At 36.7% G+C, this 15,807-nt stretch overlaps 1 long non-coding RNA gene across 1 annotated transcript; it reads left to right on the top strand.

The window, feature by feature from the left end:
- Positions 1-12,405: 12,405 nt before the first annotated feature.
- Positions 12,406-14,497, top strand: LOC110881322. Its single transcript, XR_002559691.2, has 3 exons — positions 12,406-12,527; positions 13,048-13,113; positions 14,297-14,497. It is a non-coding gene; the product is annotated as an uncharacterized LOC110881322 (long non-coding RNA).
- Positions 14,498-15,807: the final 1,310 nt, after the last annotated feature.

Below are 15,807 nucleotides of genomic sequence, written 5' to 3' on the forward strand. Positions count from 1 at the left end.
TATAGTCATGAATCGTCTTTATCATGAACCAAAAATATTAAAATATGTATTTGGTTTTGTTTATATCAAATCCCGTTAGAAATCATGTCTGAAAACTAATATAAACTTCTGCAGTGGCGGATCCAGGAATTTTTGCCAAGGGCTCACTTTTTTAAATGTTCCAAAATCATATGTCCGAGCATAAAAAAATACCGGTCGGTTCGATGGTTCGGGTCAGGTAAGGTTCATCACATACTAAAAATACGATACAATAATGAAAAGAAAACATCGTCATGATAAATTTAAAAAACACGTAACATAAATAAGATGGTCTTTACGAATTAAAAAAAACATACCTACAATTGTTCCTTGCGAGGTTTCATCTTTTGAAAGCGTTGCATTACACTCTCGATCGAAACTTATTGTAAGAACTCTCTTTTTTTTTGGGTAAAGGGTTACCCCGGTGATTTTATATCAAAACCAAAACATTACAAGTAGGAAGGCTGAAATACCCCCTAATTCTCTTGTAAGAACTCTCTTTCAATGTAGCAAATGCATCAAATTAAATTTCATTATAAACTTACATCAAATTAAACTTCATTACAAACTACATCAAACTTGATGGGTTAATTAATCAATCACAACAATTATTAATTATATATATGGTACAATAGATTAAGTGGTTATCTAATTTAAGTGGTTACCAGACTTTAGTAGAATGAAACTATTATGCGCATTATATAAAAAAATTATATAAACCGAGACTTTCAATCAACAAATTGAAAGTTAACATCAACAAAAACCTGAATGATTGAAGCCTGAAGAGATAGAGAGGGATTGAGTGAGGACCGAGGACGCTAGAGGAGCTGCGTGGAGACCGAAGAACTCCGCCATACGGCGACGGTTGTGCCACGGCTGACTGTGGCTTGAAAGTGGAGACAAGGGCGTCCCGTCCGGTGTTTTCTGTTTGCTTTGCGTGGGTGTTGTCTGAAGAAAGGGGCTGGGGAAAGGGCGAACTAACTTATTAAACCCCAGATCTAGTTTGTTTTTAAATTAAAAAAAAGTGCAAATAATATGGAAAAACAGTGTTTTAATTTGTACATCTCAACACATATCTACAATAGGTTCGTTCAGTCCAATGATTATCCAGAAGATTTGTGTTTATGTTTGTGTTCGTTCAGTCCAATGGACTGTTGGTGCTGCTGCCAATAAAACGAATCAAAGAATCACAGCCAAACGTAACAATCTTCTGTACTTCTATTCTGTCTCTGTTCTTCGAAGATGATGATCATCAGCTAGAGCCAATTCTGAATTTCCTTTGGATGAGTTCGACGTTTGATATCCCGTCCCCTGATTAATCTGCCGCCCAAACAATCTTGGGCTATTATTTAGTTATTTGGGCTAATCTAATGTGCTATTATTTAGTTATTTGGGCTTATTATTTACCTTCTCATTGGGCTTATTATTGTTTTGTAAAAAGTTTTTTGAGGGGTGTCCTCGTGGTTGTTTAGGGGTGTCCTTTGTATAAAAATCGAAAAAAAAAATTTTGCACTACTGGTAAAAAGTTGAGCCGTAGCCTGTGCTACGTCTGGAACAAAGCCAGGTCCGCCCGTGCTCCAAATTGAAACAAGCAAGCTAGTTTATCCGTTTTAGTCAAGATCTAGACAGCCCGGTTTAGACAGACTGTCAGTTTAACGGTGTGGTCTAATTTGGAACTTGGAACAGGTTGTGTAATCCGAGCTAGAATTGTTGGAATATGTAGTCGTGTATATTATATAGTCATGAATCGTCTTTCTCATGAACCAAAAATATTAAAATATGTATTTGGTTTTGTTTATATCAAATCCCGTTAGAAATCATGTCCGAAAACTAACATAAACTTCTGCAGTGGCGGATCCAGAAATTTTTGCCAAGGTAAGTGTTCCAAAATCATATATCCGAACATAAAAAAAATACCGGTCGGTTCGATGGTTCGGGTTGGGTAAGGTTCATCACATAATAAAAATACGATACAATAATGAAAAGAAAACATCGTCATGATAAATTTAAAAAACACGTAACTTAAATAAGATGGTCTTTACGAATTAAAAAAAAAAACATACCTACAATTGTTCCTTGCGAGGTTTCATCTTTTGAAAACGTTGCATTACACTCTCGATCGAAACTTATTGTAAGAACTCTCTTTCAATGTAGCAAATGCATCAAATTAAATTTCGTTACAAACTTACATCAAAGTAAACTTCATTACAAACTACATCAAACTTGATGGGTTAATTAATCAATCACAACAATTATTAATTATATATATGGTACAATAGATTAAGTGGTTATCTAATTTAAGTGGTTACCAGACTTTAGTAGAATGAAACTATTATGCGCATTATATAAAAAAATTATATAAACCGAGACTTTCAATCAACAAATTGAAAGTTAACATCAACAAAAACCTAAATGATTGAAGCCTGAAGAGATAGAGAGCGATTGAGTGAGGACCGAGGACGCTAGAGGGGCAGCGTGGAGACCGAAGGAACTCCACCATCCGGCGACGGTTGTGCCACGTCTGACGATGGCTTGAAACTGGAGACAAGGGCGTCCCGTCCGGTGTTTTCTGTTTGCTTTGCGTGGGTGTTGTCTGAAGAAAGGGGCTGGGGAAAGGGCGAACTAACTTATTAAACCCCAGATCTAGTTTGTTTTTAAATTAAAAAAAAAGTGCAAAAAATATGGAAAAACAGTGTTTTAAGTTGTACATCTCAACACATATCTACAATAGGTTCGTTCAGTCCAATGATTATCCAGAAGATTTGTGTTTATGTTTAAGATTTGTTGGATATTAGTTTAAGGAGTGAGTAAGATCAAATACAAACTACATTTCGTATATAAACCGTAAGAATCATTTAAAAAGTGTCATGTGACATCTAACCAATTATAGAGAAATGGTAAAATAATAACCTAAATAATATCAATTATATTGAATTCCCTATAATTATGTTAACAAACAATTAATTCTTTATTGGATCTTTTCTTTTGTTTTCAATGTGCTGATATAATTCTTCATAAAGAAAAGTGCTGATATCATTCACACATGTGCTAAAATCAATTATCTTGATTAATTTTCATGTGCTAATATACTTTAAAAGTGCTACTTTTATATATGTATTGTTTTAGTATGTGCTAATTTCACTTTTTTTAAGTGCTAGAATCCGTTCTTATGGTTTATAGGATAAATATGGTCTGTACCGTAACCAACCCATTAGAGTTATCCTAAACATCTATGGTTGATTCATAGTTTTACTACAATGGTTTTCCATATATGAAAAATGGAATGTTTTAGGACCAAACCACAGTACTAAACAAAACTAACAAATATTGGAAATTATCAGATGTTCGTACATATAAATTAGTATTTAATGTCTTAAGTGAGGCTTTCAAAACGTAAGATTTTAATATTTGTGTTCACTTCAACATGTATGGAGACTTAATTTACTTATTGTTGACTTTAATTTGCAGAAGGACCACATATATGTTTTATGTTCCAATCATATTATCCCTTGAATATGTACGTATCGGAGTGGGACCCTTTTTCAGTTTATTTATCATTTCTGATCTCTGGTTATGGATTTGGATATGGAATTTTCAATGGGCCAAAGATGATTTTTTATGCCTTGGGCCTTAATGGACACTCTAAATTCTAGCCCAACTTAAGAGATGTCAGTTACGGGTTGAACCTGTTTAATGTGTAAAGAGGGCCCATCATAGATAACTTGTAGTGCGGGAACCAAAAACGTGTTTAAAGCCGACCACCGGTAAGCCTAGAAACCGAGGCCGATTGAACCTGCCAATTTTGAAGCGCTTTGTGGATTTTATGAGTGCACCGGTTTGAAAACGGATTACGAATCGGTTTGGAATCAATTTTTTTACTTTTAAAAAAACTAGCCTTTGGGAAGGACGGTATTGTTTTTAACTAGCCGTTTTTTACCCTTTTTCTAATTTTTACCATTTTGCCTCCATACGGCAGTATAAATTAGGGGTGATTAACGAAAATCCGATATGGAATATTCGATATTCGAATCTGATATCCGAATCGGAAATATCCGAAAATTCGGATATTCGAATTTTCGAATTCGGATAGTGATTTTAAAAATTTTCGGATATTTCGGATATCCGAAATATCCGAAAAATTTAATTTTTATTTTTTCAGATATCCAAAAATAGCCGAAAACTTACATTCGGATATCTTAAACCATCTGAATTATCCGGTTCCGAATATCAAAAAATAATAAAGAAATAAAAATTAAATAAAAAAATTGGATATTCGAATTCGGATACGGATTCGGATAGTGAAATATGGTATTCGAAAATTTCGGATATCCGAAATTCGAAATATCCGGTTTTGAACACCCCAAATAGGTTCTAGATGTGTTGGTTTAGTCACAACACTTAAAGACTCCTGGGCTCAAATAATACTTAACTCATATAATACTTTAAGAAAACAATACTTAACTCATATAATATTTAACTCATATGAGCTTTTTTTTTTTTGGGGGGGGGCAGGTAGATATTTGTTTTTGGCGGTAAAAACATCAATAATTTTCTTGATGTGTATTTTTTTTGTCAATTATTGTGTCATGTAGGATGCAGACCTATAATGTGACAGACAATTATGACGTTTGAAAAGATAAATAAATTCAACTTCCCATGTAGTGGCTTTTAATATAATAAATGTTTAGCAATAATGTTACCATCTCTTCATTTTACTCTTTTGCAGTTACTATTTTGTTCAGTTTCATCTGTCAATTGGCGTTTTATATAGCAACAACGTGCTTTGCTAGCATCCGTTCTCACAGTTTTCATACTATTAGGTGTTTTGGTGTTCGTAGTTTTTGGCGTTTTATACTCAATTTTTTTATTAGTGGAGAATTAGATAATAAACAACAGAGAATTAGATAACAAACAATATAAATAAAAAAAAATTAAAAATTCTAATCTAATTTCTCATCCAAATCTTCACTGTCATCAGCCTCTTCTTCTTGAACCTTTTTGGCATTTTGAACCTTTTTGAATACCTTACCTAGATGCTAATTTTCCTGTATAATGCCCGTCTTTAGAAGAAGCTTATTTTTAGTAGCATCCTGTATTTTGGTTTGATATATACTTGTTTGGTGACATGTTGAAGACCAACGTCTGCTCGAATTTATTGATCCCTTCATGCCATCAATATATCCATCAAGAACAAAGTGACATGATGACATATCAATGTCATCAGTATATTTTTCTTGAATATTTGTCCATCTCATTCAGCAAAAGCTTATAGAGATACCCACCTCAGAGAAGCAGTGAAACTTTATTCAGAACAATACTCAATATAGAAGAAACGAGGTTTCCCATCTGTGGTTTTTTATTATTTGGCGTTTTTAAAGTGAGTGGTTTCTAGGAAATTGTGATCAATTAATTGTGCAGAGACGTCCCTCTTATAGGATGTTTTTGGCGCGTACTTTAGGCAAGATTTTATTATAATAAATGATATTAATAAAGTAACTGTGTTTTCAGTTACTGTGTGTATTTTTACTGTTTTTGTTCAGTTTTTTATAAGTTTAGGGTGATAGACGTGCCATCTACCAAGTTTGGCGTTTTTTTAATGGCGTTACGTAGTTTTTGGCGGGTTTTTTTTTTTTGAGTTTTTAATAATACTTTTCCAAATTAATTTTATTATATTTTGGGAGTTTTTGGCGTTTTATGACATGATGGCGTTTCACAAGCATTTTGTCTGTGTGGCTTTTTTTATTAAAATAATGTATTTTGTTCTTAGCTGAAAAATACATAACAAACAACAGAAAAAGAAAATTAAAAAAATAAAAATAGAAACAATTCATCATCCAAATCTTCATTGTCATCAGTCTTTTTCTTCTTTCAAACATGTTCACTGGCAGTTTGACTTTGGTATGCTTCATTTTGTTTTTTGTTGTTGAAGTAGCTTTTTTGTGGCCGTTTGGAAGCACAAATGAGGTGAGTTTTTTGTTTGAAGTTTATCTTTATCTTCATTTTTATCTTCAACTCACTCATCAGTGTCATCCATCTCTTCATGCCATTCAAATATTCATCAAGAACAAAGCACAGAAAATGACATAAGTCTGACATCAACATCTTTTTTTTGAAGATTTGTCCTTCTCATTCAGCAAAATGTTATTGTTCGAAGCCAGGCAGCTTCGTACGAAGGCCCTGCCTTCGTACGAAGGCAGCTGGTTCGAACCAAGTCTTCTGTGCGAACCCACATCTTCTATAAATACCCAGCCCCTTCTCATTCTTTTCCCACTTGCTGGTTTCATACTGAAACTTTGTCAAATTGTTTTCCGACCATTTTCAAGTAAGATTTAACAGTTTTCTTCAATTATACAACGTTTTCCACTTCGATTTCCACAAGAAACACTTCGTTTTCATCTAAACTCTTATGTTTTCACTTAAAAACATTCATATTTTCACTTAACTTCTTCTTTTCTTCATAAATTCCTGCTTTGTACAAAAACCCTTCATCTTTTTAATCAAAACTTCTTCTTTTACAATAGATTTACACTTAACCGAGTGAATTGGGATTAGCTACGGCTTCCCAAGTTAGAAATATGTTGGTTTCACACTCACCAAGTGTTAAGTCTAAGTGAAAACCCTTCAAAACTTTCTTAAACTTGATTTTCACACTAAAACGGATCAAAAACGGCATGTATTTCGTTCACTGAATAGTGGAACGAGGTAATGTCAAAACCAGCTTGAATAGGACTCGAAAACACATTCGATTCAGGCGAAAACACAGCACCGAATGCCAAAACAGCCACGGTTGTGAACTGGACTGTTCTGTGCGAAGCCAGCTTCGTACGAAGGCACTACCTTCATACGAAGGCACACACATGGCTTCGTACGAAGGCAATGCCTTCGTACGAAGGCCCTGACTTCACATTTAATAGCCTGATTCTCATTCGTGACTCAATCAAAGACCTCTCCGACTCTAAGTTTAATCAGTAGCGTAAGGTTGGATGGATGAACACTCGATTTTTCGAATACGACGCGAAGACACTCGATTTTGGACAACGGAAGCAGCACGTGTACGAAGACCCACCTTCGTACGAAGGCACCAGCTTTGTACGAAGCTTCTGTTTCCCACCGACACTCCGATTTTCGACCGTTTCATCACTTTGGAGGACTTATGCTTCTGTTCCCGTACGCAGGCTGATCCGGCGCTCCCTTCAATCCACTGAGGATCGTGTTTCTTGATTAGTACACGCTATGTGAGTATACTCGAATCCATTTTCGTTTAACGCACTTTTGGGTGTTACATACGTTCTCTATCAAAACACAACACACAACGCAAACACTTATTAAACGCTAACCATTCCCGCATGATATACGTGATTTGTTGAATGCTTGTTACTATGCTTACACAGTGTTACAGTAGACCGCCTTTAGCAATGATAGTACTATAGTTTGGACTCAGCACCTGTGTGATAGGGGTTGCTAGGGAGCACATTACTTTACTTCACGTGTTCGCTTCGGTGAACATGTGTCGCGCATACTCTACATCGCAGTCACGTGGTTAGGTTGTATCATTGTTGATAGTCACATGCTTCGCCCATTATGTGTTACATGTTGGTTATGCGTAAACGTTTTTCATACTATATCTATGCAAACTTGTGTACTCACCTTTACTTTATGTATTAATTTTATTTTAACGTATGTGACAGGTTGATGGTCTGTTTACTGCAATGGAATAGGAAGTCTAATAACCCGCAAATAAAAATCTAGGTTGTCGGATCATGTTTTGTTTACGAGAATTCGCTATCTGTAATAATTGTTTGTTGAATATGTGTTCGTTAGTATGGGATGATGAACCTTAAAAATATTGGTAATGAATAGTTGTTTTGCATTCTCTTGAGCAATCTGATTCACCTAGTGTCGCGCCCCGATGATTCCGCCATCGGTTGGGGTGTGGTAGATTGGTATCAGACCCATAGGGAATTAGGTCGAGTCGTGTAGAATTAACCTAGTCCATAGTCTAAGTACCCAAAACAGACGCTTCGTACGAAGCCAGTAGGGGCTTCGTACGAACTTACATGTTGATTATACTCTCGTTCGAACCTGCAACACTTCACCTTCATACGAACCCACACATTACAGCTTCGTACGAAGGCACCTTTCCTAAGGTGGAAAACCAATATTGCCTTTCCTGAGGCTAACACAATACACACGTTTTTGAAAACGCTCGCATAACACAAATGAGTGATTTTGTGTCGAGATTAGGTGTGAAAACCAATAACTCTCGATAAGATCACTCACTCCACGTGTTTTACTCTCAGCACGAGGATCCTTCGTCAAATTAGGAGTCACCTCCATATCTCGACGGGAATCTCCACCTCTATCTCGTGGTTGTATAACCAAACTCAGGAACGAAGTTGTTAAGTTAGGGGTGAAACCCGCATCTTAATGACCAGTTCCACTCCTTACTTCGATTTTACAATCTCACCAAGGTCTCGACTGTTCCGACGCCGCGAGTCACGTAGTAACTGGAAGGATGAGTGTCGTTCGCCGAATTTCGGTGAGAGCACAGTCTATTAGGCCAAAGCGTGTACTCGAACTCACTGGGAATAATCGAATCACTTTGGGTAGTCGATGTCTAACACCTAAGGCATTCAATTTCGATTTTAAGCCGCAGTCGCCGAATTTACGCGTCATCGATTTTACTATGTGATGTTTTGAATTTACGATGTATGGTTTCGATTTCTCGCTTTCCGCTCATCGCGCACAACTCGCAAAACTTTCTTAATCTAAAGCGCTAATTAATCGAGAACAAACTAAGATGCCTCATATGCTAAACTCGTCGCTTACGCTACTCGCTATTGCTCGCAACTCTCAAACACGCTCCATGTCCTTGAAAGATAGGTGAATACATGCAAAATATGTAGGTGAATACGTGCAAAATATGTGCTTTCATGAATTATGTGCTCATACGTGCTTATGTGCCTATGTGTATACGTGCTTATGTGAATTATGTGTATACGTGACTATGTGCTTACGTGTTCCTGAGCTTTACATGAATGATAATAATAATAATAAAATTGGTTGTGAAACACCAAACTTTTCAAAACATACCCTAATATAATCGGATCTCATTAAATCCCTCGGGATGATGTCTGCTGCAGAACCTACACTAGACAATGTCTTCCTTCAGTTCCCACACGCATCAAAATGTTCAGAGGAACAAAGCTGACAAACGAATCGCCTCTCTTGTGGCCAAGGAAATGGCCAAGGTCATACCTCAGATTGTCAGTGAAATCAACGAGGTTAGCAGCAAATCTTCTGTTGACTCTAAGAATGAAACGCCTAGAACTCCCTTCAGCTTCAAACAATTCAAAGCCTGCGGTCCTGCAAACTTCACTGTCGAAGATGGACCCAGTGCAATGTTTCAGTGGTTTGACTCGATCGAGGTCACCTTTCGTCAAAGCAGATGTCCTGAAAATCTCCGCACTGTGAATGCTACTGGAGTCTTCCAGTCCAGGGCACTGGATTTGTGGACCGCTGAGCGCAACAGGCACGGTAACGATGCAGCTTATGGCCTCTCATGGAAGGAGCTCATGATGAAGGAGTTCTGTCCTCCCCACGAAGTCCAGAAGTTGGAAAATGAATTCTGGCACATCAAGCAAGAAGGAGGTGACAATGCTGGTCTCACCGCCCGTTTCAAACAGTTGAGCATTATCTGTCCCAGTCAGGTGGACACGCCTAAAAAGACCATCAAGAAGTATATTCGCGCTCTTCCCGATTGTGTAGTTGATTTTGTCCAGGCAGTGAGACCTGCTACTATTGAGGAAACCTACCAACTCGCAGCTGAGATCAACGACAAATGAGTCTTGGCTAGTGCTTTCAAAACCTCAACCAAGAATCTCAATCAAGCTACTGCTACTCCCAGTTCTGACAATGCAGCATCTCAAGGTTCAAAGTCTTCACGCCAAAGCCGTAAGCGAAGGAACAACAACAACAACAAGAACTATGTGACTACCGCCGCAGCACCACTCAACGCAGTCCCAACACCACCCAACAACCAGAATCGTCAAATTGTTGTTACCAACGTACCGCCTGCAAAGCGTGCGTACACTGGTACCCACCCTCTGTGTCCTACTTGCACCTATCATCACCCAGCAGGGGTGAACTGTCATTTCTGCGCCAATTGCAACATTTATGGGCACTTTACCGCTCACTGCCGCTCAGGCCCCCGCCAGCAAGCTCTTCAAGCTCTTCCTGCACTGCCAGCTCAACTTCCTACTCCTCAGGTCAACCAAGCAGCTCATGCCCCTGCTGTTCATGCACGAGCTTGCTACACTTGTGGTGACCCGAATCATTTTGCCAATGTCTGCCCTCTGCATGTTGTGAAACAAGAACCGCAGCATCAACCACCACCACAGCAGTAACAACAACAGTAGCCTCAGCAGCAGCAGCAGCAACAGCAGCCTCAACAAGCAGCCCGCGAAAGAACCTTCAATATCAAAGTCCGCCAGGCTCAGATTGACAACAATGTTGTCAATGGCACGTTCCTTGTTAACAGTATTTATGCTTCTTGCTTATTTGATACTGGAGCCGATAACTGTTTTGTGTCATTTAAATTCAAAAAGCTTTTAAAACATAAAGGCGCTAACCTCCCAACGACCTTCGACGTAGAAGTTGCCACCAGAAGAAACGTCACCCTCAGCTCCGTTCTCCGTGATTGTACTTTTACACTCAACAATCATGTCTTCCCGATCAACCTTATTCCTATGCAACTTGGAAGTTTCGACATCATAGTAGGCATGGATTTCCTTCATGAAAATCCTGCTGAAGTTGTTTGTTTCGAAAAGATGATTCATTTCTCTCTTTCAAACGACGATCAATAATGTGTTTATGGCGAAGTATCCTCGAAAGAACTGAAACTGATGTCGTGTATTCAAGCAAGCAAGTATATCCGCAAGGAGTACTTGGCTTTCTTAGTACGAAGGCACACACATGGCTTCTTACAAAGGCAATGCCTTCGTACGAAGGCCCTGACTTCACACTTAACAGCCTGATTCTCATTCGTGACTCAATCAAAGACCTATCCGACTCTAAGTTTAATAAGTAGCTTAAGGTTGGATGGACGAACACTCGATTTTCCGAAGACGATACGAAGACACTCGATTTTGGACACTCGGTTGGGGTGTGAAAAAAGACCCTTTTACCCTTAATGAAGCGCGTCCACTTAATAGAATTGGTGTTATTTACGAAAACGCCACCGCGCCAATCTAGTCCAAATATTGTTTTGACCGGACGATCCATAACCGTTCACACTGTTCTCACACTTTTCATCGTTATTCGGACGATCCATAACCGTTCTCACTGTTCTCACACTTTTCACCGTTTTCTCTAAATCCTGACCCTATATATATATATATATATATATATATAGGAACAAGATCCAGAGAAAACGCCTCAAATTGTGAGAACGATTCTCAGCCATAATATCTTAGTGGTTTGTGGCTGAGATTGATGCGGTGACATTTTTGTAAATAATAGGGGGCTTGAACTACCAGGAGGGGTAAAATAGGAAGATCCAAACAAATGTGCACCTGCTAATCACATGCCATTTTTCTCCCATCATATTTAAACGACAATAACTTTTTTATACGTGATTATTTTTCAAAAAAAAAAAATTACACCATAAAACTCAGCGTTTTTTTATCTTTCTAATGAGTATACTATTGATATACTTTTCGAAAAAAAAACTGGGTTTTTATGGCGTTTTTCTGAACTGGGTGTTTTTTGGCGTTTTAGACTAGGTATTTTCATGTCGTTTTTCTGAACTAAGTGTTTTTATGGCGTTTTAACTAGGTATTTTCATGGCGTTTTTCTGAACTAGGTGTTTTTATAGTGTTTTAACTAGGTATTTTCATGGCGTTTTTCTGAACTAGGTGTTTTTATGGCGTTTTAACTAGGTATTTTCAAGGCGTTTTTCTGAACTGAGTGTTTTATGGCGTTTTAACTGGGTATTTTTATGGCATTTTTCCGAATTGGGTGTTTTATGGCGTTTTATTTGAACACCCAGTTCATGTGAGTGGGTTTTTTTGACAATATTACCCCTTAGTTTAATTTAGCATTAACGCCACATGTCAACACCAAAATCGTTCTCACACTTTTCACCGTTTTCTCTAAATCCTGACCCTATATATATCTACGTATCTTGGTTATAACTTGATGAGAGATAACTAGGAATGTGTAATCTAGTTAATATTAAGTAGCTAAATAGTAAAAATAGGGAATTTTGACCCTTCTTGTGACAAAATAAACATAAGGGACTAAAAGGGTCAAATGAGAAAAGTAGTTTCGTTAAAAACAAAAAATTAAAAACTCAAACACACACTTGTGTGTGTGTGTCTTGGTCGACTAAACAGAGCAAGAGAAGGGAAACCCTCCTACAAACCCAAATCAATGAATTGAACATCAATTGAAGTCCGAGTGCGTGCATGATTCGAGATTAACGTTCATCCAATCATAACTAACATAAGGTATGTTGAAATTTTTGTGTTGGATGATTTTTAATATAGAGAAGAACTTGGTGAAATTGAGTTTTATGAAATTGATGTTAGTAAGGCTTAAACAAGGTGAATTAAAAACCTAGGGCTTAAATTCTCTCTGAAATTGTAAACACTTTAACAAGAATCATGTGTTAGAGTAATCACTTAAATGTAAAAGAAAATGGGTTTTAGAAATAACATGATTATGAGGAAGTTGAATGACTAAATCATGAAATTGTTTATGATGAATTGAATTATGGGTGCTAAGTTAAGCATATTGACCATATTGAATAGGTAAATTGAGAATACATGGTTTTAGATTGTTTAAAAACCTAATTAGTAGTAGTATAAAATTCGATGCACATAAGGTGTTTGATTAAACGCCTAAAAGAACTACTATTTTGAACATTTAACGAAAATTGTTAATTAGAACCAATAGATGAAAACTTGGGCAAGTTACATGCCATAGCTATGGATAAATGTTCTAATTATAACGGGTTACATTCAACAGGTAACTTGGGTGAAGCTTCGGGAAGTCAAGCCGGAACAAACACACGTTTAAAAGAGAAGCTTTAAGGTACGTGGCTACATGCTCCGTAGACCTTTTGTTATTATTTTTATGCTTATATATGTTGAATAATAAAGATATCATCATGAAGTTCGGTTTGTTCTTAAGCAGAGGATTCCGTACGAATAAACCGAATGAATGAACGAATAAAGGATTAACGACAAGTTTGAATGTTTGAAAGTGAACGATTTCGCTAATACATTCAAATGGGTCAAAAATGAGAAATTGATAGTTTGTTTGAATGTTTGAAAGTGAAGGATTTCGCTAATACATTCAAACGGGTCAGATAATGATGTTATAAAATGTTTGGTTGTTTGAAAGCGATGGACTTCGCTAAGTAACCAAACGGTTCAAATTGATAGAAAGATCAAGGTTTGGTAAGATGGATTTCGTTAGACTAACCAAACGGGTCAAATGAAGTCTTAATGCATACCATAATGGTTGCATAAGTAATGACTTCGGAATAATACCTGGATATTGGGTAGAAGATCAATTATACACGTAACTCGAGAATCGGGAACGCGGGTTAAAAGGTCATAGACTCTTATGGTGAGTATGACTAGTAGATGCACAATTCCGCATGTAGGAATTGTGTTAGATATGTTCAACTACTTGTAGTTGAATGAGTCGAATAAATGAAACGCATAATAGATAACGGATGCATAAATCCCATGAATGGAACTCCGGATAATGTAAAACTTTTGTATTTATAATGTTCAACATAAACAAATGAGTTTAATTGGTAAAACATGAACGGGTCAAATTTTGGTAATTAATCACAAAGCCGAGAGCTTATAAACTAAGAATACTATTAATCCGGAGGTTGGAATTTTAGTTCACATGATAGAAAATCAAATTACGATAACGTGGGAAGAAACGAGAGGTAAAACGGGTGAACGATTTAAAAGTTATGAAAGATTTGGTGTTAACGAACGATAAAAACAACACAACACCAAAACAGAAGAAGGGGGGGGGGGGGGCGTTGACGACGCCAAGCCTGGCCATCGCCGACACCTTTGTTGACTGCCTACGACAATTTTTGCTGACGCCATAAACTAGGGGGCGTCGCCGACGCGGCTAGGGGCCGTCGCCGCCCTAGTCCAAAACTTGCTGAAAGTTCATATTTTTGCATCAAAAGTCTAGTTGTTTGTTCCTGTTGCGTCATAACTCTAATAAATTGTAAAACTTTTAGTTTCAGGTAAATTACAAACACTTTTGGGATGAAGATCAAGCCAAGATAAGGAATCGAACAGGTCGAAGATCTTGTTTTCGCACCTTTTGTTAATCTCACGTTAATGAATTAATCAATTAATGGAAATGTAATAGTTATGTAGCTAAATACATGTTCAAGACAATATTGTTATGTATTAACTATCATATTTCCATATGATGATATGGAAATTTTGTTTCAAAAATTTTATAAAGTTAGTATTTTGTTAAATTAAGATAGTTATAGGTATGAGTCTTACATGCGGTATTTGTGCTACCAGTGATTTAGTGGTATTAAGGTAAATGTGAGTAAATATGAGGTGACATTGCATGATTAGTGGGTTGTAAGGTAGGAGAAAGAAGCGTCGCCTCCTCCTTAATCGTGGTTAGCAAACCTGAAACCATCTCTAGAGACTCTATTATATTAAACTATCTGCACTAAATATTGAGTTTAGGCATAAACATTCAAATAAGATACACAAATCGAGAGTGATCTTTCTTTTATCGACAAAGACTTATCAATAGGGCTGTAAATGAACTGAAAGTTCAGCGAACACTTCGTGAACCGTTCGGCGAGAAGTTCGTTTATGTTCGTTCGATAAACTTAACGAACGAACACGAACAAAAAATTTTGTTCGATAAGCTTAACGAACGAACACGAACAAAGGTCTCGTTCGTTCGACTGCGTTCGTGAACGTTCGGTAATATGTTCGTTTATGTTCGTTCGTGTTCGGTTTTTTATATTTATTTTTTTTAAAAGTTTTTAATGTTTTATTAATTTTTTTACTTTCCCCATATGTATTATTTCCTCTCTCTTATCTCCAATCGATTGAACCTAATATTATCCATCCCTTCAATCTTTAGTGGTTATATTTAACTACTTTGGTTGTGTACAATATTTAAGATTAACGGTGTCTTTTTTAATTTTCAAAATTAAAGTTCATTTGTGTTCGTTTGCGTTCGTGGTTAGTGTTCACGAACTGTTCGTGAACAACCAAATTCCTTAACGAACGAACACGAACACAAACTTCTGTTCGTCATATGTTCGCGAACAGTTCACGAACATCCAAATTTCCTTAACGAACGGACATGAACATAGCCTTGTTCGTGTTCGTTCGGTTCGTTTACAGCCCTACTTATCAATGATACCGGCATATGATCGTGTCATTTACGGGCAAAGGAAAGAACAAATACGTGCTCGACTTCAAAAAAGATAATTTTAGTAGTTTTGCCTTTTTTATATTTGTATTATTTTTTTTCCAACTTTGTTTTGTCTTTTTAATTTTGTTATAACTTTCATTTAAGTATTTTTAGCATTCTATTTTATATTTGTAAATAAAAAAATACATGTAAATAAAAAAGAATAATGATTACCAATGAAAAGAATACATGTAAAAAAAAACAATGATTAGCAAGCGATTAAAAATTTAGTAAGTTGGGTTCTCGAGTTTAATAAACGAAAGAGAATAAAAGAAAATGAATCAAGGAGACAAA

This window comes from Helianthus annuus, chromosome 10, assembly GCF_002127325.2.
Source record: "Helianthus annuus cultivar XRQ/B chromosome 10, HanXRQr2.0-SUNRISE, whole genome shotgun sequence".
Classification (NCBI taxonomy): Eukaryota; Viridiplantae; Streptophyta; class Magnoliopsida; order Asterales; family Asteraceae; genus Helianthus; species Helianthus annuus.